General features: G+C 46.6%; 1 protein-coding gene across 1 annotated transcript in view; it reads left to right on the forward strand.

The window, feature by feature from the left end:
- Positions 1-10,000, forward strand: part of ryr2a (ryanodine receptor 2a (cardiac)) — a gene marked incomplete at both ends in the record, with an annotated part of 432,832 nt that overhangs the window by 29,004 nt on the left and 393,828 nt on the right.

A 10,000-nucleotide genomic window follows, 5' to 3' on the forward strand; every position in this document is an offset into this window, starting at 1 on the left:
AGGGAGGAGAGAGAGGAGAGGAGGAGAGAGGAGAGGAGGAGAGAGGGAGGGGAGGGAGGGAGGGACACATGGACGAGTGTCTCACAGTCCCCTCAGGAGTACATGGAGTGGAACAGAGGAGGTGAGGAGAGGGAGGGAGGAGAGGAGGAGAGGGGAGGGAGGAGAGGAAAGGAGTCGAAGGAAGGGAGGAGATGAGGATAGAAGAGGGAGTGAAGGGAGATGGGGGGAGGAGAGGAGGAGAGGAGAGGGAGTGACGGGAGAGGGAGGGAGGGGAGGGAGGGAGGAGAGGAGTCAAAGGGAAGAGATGAGAGGAGGAGAGGAGAGGGAGGGATGGAGCAAAGGAGTCGAAGGGAGGGAGGGATGGAGAGGTTCTACTCTATTATTGTTGATCTGCTGGCCCCAGTCTCCTAGGTCCTCTAACTAGGAGGAGGTTCCAATAGACTGCAGTGAGATTTAGGGCTGTCAAAATGTGCCTAAAATTACATTTGACTATTCCTTCTAAAAACACATAGGTTTGAACCATTTGAATATATATTATTATTATATTATATATATTATTGTGCATTATGTAAACAGAATAAATTACCTTTAAGATCAACATACCTGCACCCCCCCCCCCTCTCTCTCTCTCTGTGTGTGAGGAGAAATTGGTGCTAGATTGAGAAGGATCTGTCTCAAATGAATGAAAGTTTACGAGATCAAAGGTTAATGAAGGGTAATGAAAGGTTATGGCACACAGCAATACACATACACAGCAACGCGCCTCAGAGCAAGGTGTGATAAACATCAAACAATATTTCCCTTGGCATGAAACGGGAAACACTAATCAAACCATTGGATACCTTGCATGATGCTTCAGTCACTATTTCATGATTCACTAATTACATTAAAGTGCTAAAAAGGCCAGCTGTAATTTACATAGCTGTAGTTTACATAGCTTGCATACAACTTTGTCTTTAGGTTCCACAGGTTGATCAAAGTCCTAAATAAATATTATTTATAAACAGGGCTTTTAGAGCTCATGTTGCAAATCACTGTCTTCTAGGCCTGTCCCCGACTAAGGATTTGTATAGTCGACTTTGATTGGCCAAAATTTGCCGATAGTCGACTGGTAGTCGACTACCCCGCCGAATGCAATTTCTTTAATTAAAGAATTATAAATATATATATATATATATTTAATTTTAATTTTATTTGATCATTCCATTTGGGCTGTGGGGGGTGCTTAATGTCTGAAGGAGTGGACTGAAGGCTTCTTGTCCTCTGCTAAAGCATGCAATTGGTCCACTGATGGTTACATCTTGATATTGTCTAGTGTGTTCATTAGACGGGTGAAATCCTCTTTCAGTGCCTCTGTGCCCGTATAGGCAGTTAGCCTCACTGGTATGTGCGCCATTAGCGTTAGCCACGCTTCTAGGCCTCTTTGCTTTTGGAAAGAATGATGAAATTATAATATTTTTTTAATAAATTTTTTGCATTCGACTAAGAGGTTGGCAGTCGACTACGGCTCCTTTCGATCGATTAGTCGGCTATTGTCTGTCTATCTAATAAGCCCTACTGTCTTCGCGACCGAGTTGGGTTCTGAATTCTCACGTTCTACATCTCAATGAACGTGACGTCTCCTGTCCGTCATGCAGTGCATTCAGGCCCGCGAGAGGAAGACAGCAGGGTGCAGTTTTTTTCCACAATCGAATATTCATTTTCACAATCAAATGTATATATTCTATTTATTTATTTACAAGTCGATTATTAATTTGAATATATAATATTTGCTGACAGCCCTAGTGAAATAACGAATCGGCTCAAATAGGCCGCAGAGATTAGAAGTCAGTTCAAATAGATTGATGTGAGATGAGAAGTCAGTTCAAATAAATTGACGTCAGATTAGAAAAGAGTTCAAATAGATTGATGTGAGAATAGAAATTAGTTCAAATAGATTGCTGTGAGATTAGAAATCAGTTCAAATAGATTGATGTGAGATTAGAAACCAGTTCAAATAGAATGATGTGAGATTAGAAGTCAGTTCAAATAGATTGACATGAGATTAGAATTCAGTTCAAATAGTTTGACATGAGATTAGAAATCAGTTCAAATAGATTGAAGTGAGATTAGAAGTCAGTTCAAATAGATTGACGTGAGATTAAAAACCAACGAACAGAGCGAGACAGACACAGTTTTGCCCGAGGTGGTGATGGAAGATTATCTTTCAAATGTATCTAGGCTTTTTAGAACAGGGTCAAAGTAGGGTTAATAATATGTTGTTGGGTGAAAAAAAACATGTATCTCCAACAACACAGTTTTGTAGGAATTATGAGAAACCAATTTATTTCACATGTGTGTGTGTGTGAGAGAGAGTGTGTGTGTGTGTGTGTGTGTGTGTGTGTGTGTGTGTGTGTGTGTGTGTGTGTGTGTGTGTGTGTGTGTGTGTGTGTGTGTGTGTGTGTGTGTGTGTGTGTGTGTGTGTGTGTGTGTGTGTGTGTGTGTGTGTGTGTGTGTGTGTGTGTGTGTGCGTGCGTGCGTGCGTGCGTGCGTGCGTGCGTGCGTGCGTGCGTGCGTGCGTGCGTGCGTGCGTGAGTAGTAGCAGGGATCTTCCTCTGATTGGTCAGACGACAGGAAGTAAGTAGCACACTGTCTCCTCAACAAAACAGTTGAGGAAAGAGACAGGCTTTTATCAATCAATGCCAGATATTAAGTAAAAATAGATAAGTAAGAAGTTGTCTCTCAGGGTTTTGTGTTCCTCTAAGTGTCTCTGAAAGCCTCCAGAGGCCTCCCTTCTGCCACGCTTTGTTTCACTGCAGTCCAAACTAGGCCATGTTATAAACACCTGTCTCTTCTAACAATGTACCTCGTAGGGATGGGAACTAGCAGCTCCTGGAGACACAGTTAGGGGGCGATGGGATACTAATAATTACAGTATTCATCAGCTCTCACAGGACTCAGTCATGTGGTTAAAAAAGAAAGGCAGGTGTCAGTCAGGCTGGCCTCCTTTACGACAGCCAGGGACTGCAGCCTGATCCTGCTTAAAATGTGTAAATAAAGTACTAATCGACCTCAGGAAAAAAGGTACATAATGTACGTTATGTTACAGCCATTGGTAATATTATGTACATATTATGTACAATGTGTATGTATTACAAATAAGTACATATATTACATATTCAAACAATATTAACTTTTTATGTTTTCAGAAAAAAATTTAAGTCACCTTCTGTGAATCAAACCTAGGGCACCTGCATGGGAGGCAAGTGCCTTTACCTCGAGACTACCGATAAAAACCCTAACTGTTAGGGTTTGGAACCGACCTCAACAGCACGGCACAGACAGGTAGTTCAGGGTTAGCCAAACACTAGGGCGTATTTATTACAGAATCAAAAAGAGCCAAATAGCAATTCTGAATCAACAAAAAAGGAGAATGCCTTCGGCAGAGTTGTCTGCGGCTCTGCAGATCCTCCCGGTGTTAGATGTGGGGAATCGGCGTAGGCGCCGCTGCGGCTCTGCAGATACTCCCAGCTCCAACTCGGAGTGGAAACGGAGAGAGAGAGAGAGAGATCAACAACAGTCCAACAGTACACAGAGGCAGTGCAGTTCAGTCCTCCCTTAGCTGAGTCCAGTATGAAATACAAGTGACTTGATCTTCGGTGTAAACTACACACAAGTTAGCTGAGTCCAGTACAAAACAAAACGGTACTTCTTCAGTGTTATCCAAACACACAATTTAGCTGAGTCCAGTACAAAACAAAACGGTACTTCTTCAGTGTTATCCAAACACACAAAAACAGATAATCCAAAAAGGTTTGTTTCCAAAACTCACCAAAGCGCAAACGCGTAAAGCGGGCAACGAGGCGCAGCTCCAAACGGATGATCAAGATATTCACCAGCGGCGATCCAAAGATGTCCTGGAGGGAAAGTAGACGAGGCACAACAACGGGGGGAAGGCAGGCAGTAGCAGTAGTATTCAAAACGACCCGACCACGATTGAAGGAAGGTCCGAGTATATGAAGCCTCTGGAGCGCTAATCACAAACTACAACAGGTGCGTGATGGAATTGATAATCGCTCCTGAAGCGTGTGGCGGGGAATGGACCAATCATCACAGTACCTTAAGAAGCGTGTGGCGGGGAATGAACCAATCCTCACAGTACCCCCCCCTCCATGGGAGCCACCCGGCGACCCACTCGGCCCCGGCCTGCCCGGATGGGACCGAAGGAAGCCGGCGATCAGGGGCACTGGAGAGGGGGACAGAGACAGAGGCCCGGAGAGGGGGACCGGAGACGGGGACAGAGGACCGGTGAGGGAGGCTGGAGACGGGGACAGGGACCCAGTGAGGGGGCTGGAGACAGGGACACAAGGGGAACCCCGGGGCGAAGGACTGGACGCCGCCTGAAGACACTGGGCATGACAGGAGGGGCTCCACCCCGTGATGGTGCCGGAGGACCAGGCGACGTGGGGCTCATGCAGCGCGAGCCAGGGCCGACCCAGGACTACCGGGACAAGAGGGGATCTGGTAATAAAAAACTGGAGTCTCTCAACGTGGTTACCAGCCACGGTGAGGAGGACAGGACAGGTGCGTTGAGTGATGTCAGCCAGGCGGCGATGATCCAGCGCGAAAACCTCCAAGGGCCTCTCGAGGTCCTCAAGTGGAATGTTGGCCCGGGTGGCAAACTCAACGTCCAGGAAACTCCCATCAGCACCAGAGTCAATGAGTGCACCCACCGTCGCCCGCTGGTCCGCCCAGGCTAGGGTGACGCTCGTCAGACGGTTAGGTGGTGCACGGGTGTGGGAACAGGAAAAACGGCTCACCAGGATCTCCCGGGGTCCCGGCGAGCCTGGTCTTCTTGGCCGGGTAGGGCAATTGGAGACACGGTGTCCATCCCGGCCGCAGTAGAGGCAAAGGCCGGACCTGAGCCTGCACTCCCGTTCGGCCGGGCTAAGGCGGGTGCGTCCCAGCTGCATGTGTTCCTCCTCTGTCACAGCTCGGGAGGGAAAAAACCCACCAGTCACGGAGGGGGCAGGACGGTCAGCAGAATGGTCACGAGGACGGGGGGTCTGGGGAACGTCTGGGGGTCCCAGTCGTGCTCGCTCACGCCTTCTCTCCCGGAGGCGTCCGTCGATGCGGATAGCGAGGCTGATTAGGCCCTCGAGAGAATCAGGCTCCTCTTGGGTCGCGAGCTGGTCCCTTACTGCGTCGTTGAGCCCCCTCAGGAAGGTGAGACGAAGCGCTTGATTTTTCCAACCGCTCTCCGTTGCGGCCAGTCTGAACTCCAGCGCGTAGTCCCTGACACTGCCACTGTCCTGCCGGAAGGTGCCCAACCGAGCTCCTGGGTCCTGGCCCCGAGCTGGGTGGTGGAAAACCCTTCGGAGCTCTGCCACGAAGTCTGGGTAGGAGAAACAAAAATCGGCCCTCATAGACCAGGAAGCAGTGACCCACTGTGCTGCTCGGCCCGTGAGCAGGTTAGTCATGTAGGCCACTCGGGTTCTCTCTGACGAAAATCGGCTGGGTTGATGAAGGAAAACCAACTCACACTGCATGATGAATGTGGCACAATCCTCGAAGTTACCCTCGAACAGACGTGGTTCGGAGAGACGGGGCTCCCGAGGTGCGAGGTCTGCCGCGGCTGCGGGTGGTGATCTGGCTGAGACTCCTGGGACAGGTTGGGTTAAAAGCAGAGTGTTTAATGCTGTACTGAGAGCCTGTAGCTGGTGCAGAATAGCAGCCTGCTGATACCCCTGGGTAGTCTGCTGGGTGGCCAGAGTGTCAAGGGCATCCAGAATAAGCTGGACCTCGGCCCGGAGGTCCTGTAAAGCAGCCGCAGCCGCACCCAACTGTTGGGTGTGGTCGTTGACCAACTCGATCTGGACCGCCAACGCTGCCCTGACCCTGTCTGTGTCGGCTGAGGTCGTCATGGTCGGGTTGTAATGTTAGGGTTTGGAACCAACCTCAACAGCACGGCACAGACAGGTAGTTCAGGGTTAGCCAAACACTAGGGCGTATTTATTACAGAATCAAAAAGAGCCAAATAACAATTCTGAATCAACAAAAAAGGAGAATGCCTTCGGCAGAGTTGTCTGCGGCTCTGCAGATCCTCCCGGTGTTAGAGGTGGGGAATCGGCGTAGGCGCCGCTGCGGCTCTGCAGATACTCCCAGCTCCAACTCGGAGTGGAAACGGAGAGAGAGAGAGAGAGAGATCAACAACAGTCCAACAGTACACAGAGGCAGTGCAGTTCAGTCCTCCCTTAGCTGAGTCCAGTATGAAATACAAGTGACTTGATCTTCGGTGTAAACTACACACAAGTTAGCTGAGTCCAGTACAAAACAAAATGGTACTTCTTCAGTGTTATCCAAACACACAATTTAGCTGAGTCCAGTACAAAACAAAACGGTACTTCTTCAGTGTTATCCAAACACACAAAAACAGATAATCCAAAAAGGTTTGTTTCCAAAACTCACCAAAGCGCAAACGCGTAAAGCGGGCAACGAGGCGCAGCTCCAAACGGATGATCAAGATATTCACCAGCGGCGATCCAAAGATGTCCTGGAGGGAAAGTAGACGAGGCACAACAACGGGGGGAAGGCAGGCAGTAGCAGTAGTATTCAAAACGACCCGACCACGATTGAAGGAAGGTCCGAGTATATGAAGCCTCTGGAGCGCTAATCACAAACTACAACAGGTGCGTGATGGAATTGATAATCGCTCCTGAAGCGTGTGGCGGGGAATGGACCAATCATCACAGTACCTTAAGAAGCGTGTGGCGGGGAATGAACCAATCCTCACACTAACCCTATATTCTAACCCTATATTCTAACCCTATATTCTAACCCTATATCCTAACCCTATATCCTAACCCTATATCCTAACCCTATATCATAACCCTATATCCTAACCCTATATCCTAACCCTATATCCTAACCATAACCCTATCCTACTGGGTTAATATACTATAAAGCTGGTGTGATGTTGGTACTGGGTTTATATAAAGCTGGTGTGATGTTGGTACTGGGTTTATATAAAGCTGGTGTGATGTTGGTACTGGGTTTATATAAAGCTGGTGTGATGTTGGTACTGGGGTAATTATCTGGCTGTCGCAGCCCCTGACCTCTGGAACAGCATCCCCATGTCCATCAAATCTCCATCGAGTCTTTTAAATCTAAACTCAAAACCCATCTATACTCCCTGGCCTTCCCTGACTCACTCTGACTCTTGCCTTGCTTGTTGACATGTTGTTTTGTTTCTTTGTCTGTCTGTCCGTTGGTTGTTTATATTTTGCTGTTTATTCTATACTTTAGCACTTTTCTTTGTTTTTAGCTATGCGACTTACTGTGAAGCACTTTGGTTGACAAGTGTCATGTCTAAATGTGCTATACAAATACATTTGATTGATTGATTGATTGTTCTTGCCTCTCCATGGCATTTGGCCAAAGAATTTCATCGATGTCACATCGGATGTCTTCGTTTGCAAGACAGCACTGAAAATCGCCAGGTTTTAACATTAGAATAGGAGATACTGTTCTCACAGACAAAACATCTGTGAAATATCTTGGTTGCGTCCTGGAAAACAGCTTATCAGGGGAAAGCATGGCTCACCAAGCACTTACAAAGATCAATAACAGGACTAGATACCTAGCCAGAATCTCAAATCTTTTTAGATCAGTCAGCGATGAAGATTCTTGCTACATACATACAGTGTCAAATCAAATCAAATCAAATGTATTTGTAAGGCCCGACAACACACGTTAATGTCCCCATGGGCCGGACACGTCTTCTTTAACACTTTGCCGCCCAACCATGAGTTACTCGTGTTTCGATTCCACCCGTTGAGGACCAGAGCCACGAGTTAACTCGTGGCAAGTTTTTTTTTTTATTCCATATTAATAAACGGATCAAGGTCCCCGATCGGCTCTGCAGATTTACCCGCAAGATTTAAATCGGCGACATACCGGCCAGATCCTCTTCGGGGCGCCATTGCTCCACTGCAGTATCATTGAGGCCGAATGGGAAAATAATCTTTTTTACTGTCTGGGGCGTTTCATATGAGCCTCGATCCCAGCCGAACATACTCCATCTTTGATCACGTTACCGAACGCAGATTTCAGCCTGGAATAATGGGATTTATGATCAGCCAATGGACATATCGATCTATCAGATTCCGATGACTAATGACGAAATTCTGCCGGCGATCACATGGGCTGACGGTAGGATACTATTCACCCAAATTACAGCCGGATTGGACATTGTTGTAACACGCAAGCGATCGATCAGTGAAAATGGCTACTTGAACGCACACTGTATTGCTAATCAATACTACTAATCGGCGTCCCCCGCCGCCCCCATTTCATCCATAGATGCTCTGTAATAGTCTGGATGCTACGCAGTTTGTTTTATTTCATTCGTATATATACAACAGAAATGGCGTTTGATATAACGTGACTAGCCTTTAGCCTCATATCTAGCTTCCCAGAAAAAAGACGAGACAAAAACTGCGATAAAGCTTATATTCACGACGCTATAAAATGACAACCAACCGATGGATTTTTATTTTCTTTAAGCCATTATGAAGGCATGGTTTATGCACTCAAGTGACAATGAGAATGGACAGATAGCAATACTATAAAGTATATATATAGCTGTTACATCGGTTTGTTGACAAAGCGTTGTCCTCCAGCCACATATTACACTGCAAGCCGTGGTCGTCAATGTGTTAAACAAGTCAAGAAGAAACATAACAATAAGTCAAGAACAAAACAAGAACACCATAAGGTCCAACAAATTTAAAATAAATGCAAATAAATTAAAGAATGCAAGCACTCCCAGACATACCCCACGCGAAGGTAAGGAAAAACTCACTAAAACCTAACAATAGGGAAAAATGCTCCACAGGCAGTGTGGAGGAGAGAAACCTTAGAAGGGCCATTCAAGGGGGGATCTCCCTTCTTAGATGTCGGTGATAGTAGTGTTGCAGACTAACAGTTGGTAAGCATGCACTCATGTGTGTAGTGAAACACAGATGAGTGCATGCAATAGCAACTGAACATTTTGAAAGATTAAAGATAGAGCTGATAGCGTGTGGCTCCTGGTACAACAGTGCCCCCAAAAGTCAGAAAATAAAACTACAGACATCACAAAACAAGCTAATCAGGGTAATACTAAGGCTACCTGCCTGAACCCACCTTGACCCATCACACTTTGAGATCATGAGATGGCTTAAGGTGGAAGACAGAGTAAACCAGATAGGGATGTGCCTAGTTCACAGAATAGTGCACAGGGTAGTGCCAGTGTACTTCAACAACTACTTCAACCGAATCAGGGACACCCATGCATACCCAACTAGGCGCAGCTCAACTGACTTTGTGCCAGTCAGATTCAGGAGCTGTATGGGGAAGGAGTCATTTCTGTATTCAGCAGCTGTCTATTGGAACAGTCTGACCAGTGACCTGAAAACCGTAGACAATGCCGTTAGATTAAAGTCCAGCCTGAAGACATGGCTCAAAAGGGACTATACTTAACCTAGACACTTAGCTTAAGGCACCCTTTCATGTTGTATGAGTCTGTTATGTATATAAATGTTAAATGGTATATGTGATGTGTTGTGATGTCATGTTTTGTATGATGCATGTCTAAGCATCACACTCCCCTACCCCCCTACAAGGACCACAATGGAAATAAGCTCTGAGCTTTTTTGTTTCATCCTTGGCAGTATCTCCTGACTGTGCTTTCTGTCACATGTTTATTTTTTATATTGTCAAATAAAGTCATTCATTCAAGTATTTTGGAGTGCCTTATCCACCCCTGACACTGCTGGCCATGAAGGAGTGTTGCCTGCTCATATGGACAACGATCATACACCTTCAGTTCTAAAGTAAAGATAACACTTTTATCCAAAGCGCTTTACAATTTGTTCCTCACATTTTACCCATTCACTCACACATTCACACACCGATGGCAGAGGTGACCATGCAAGGTGCCATGGGGAGCAATTAGGGGTTAAGTGTCTTGCTCAAGGAC

Source organism: Notolepis coatsorum (genome assembly GCF_963971535.1).
Source record: "Notolepis coatsorum genome assembly, chromosome: 15".
In the NCBI taxonomy this organism is placed as follows: Eukaryota; Metazoa; Chordata; class Actinopteri; order Aulopiformes; family Paralepididae; genus Notolepis; species Notolepis coatsorum.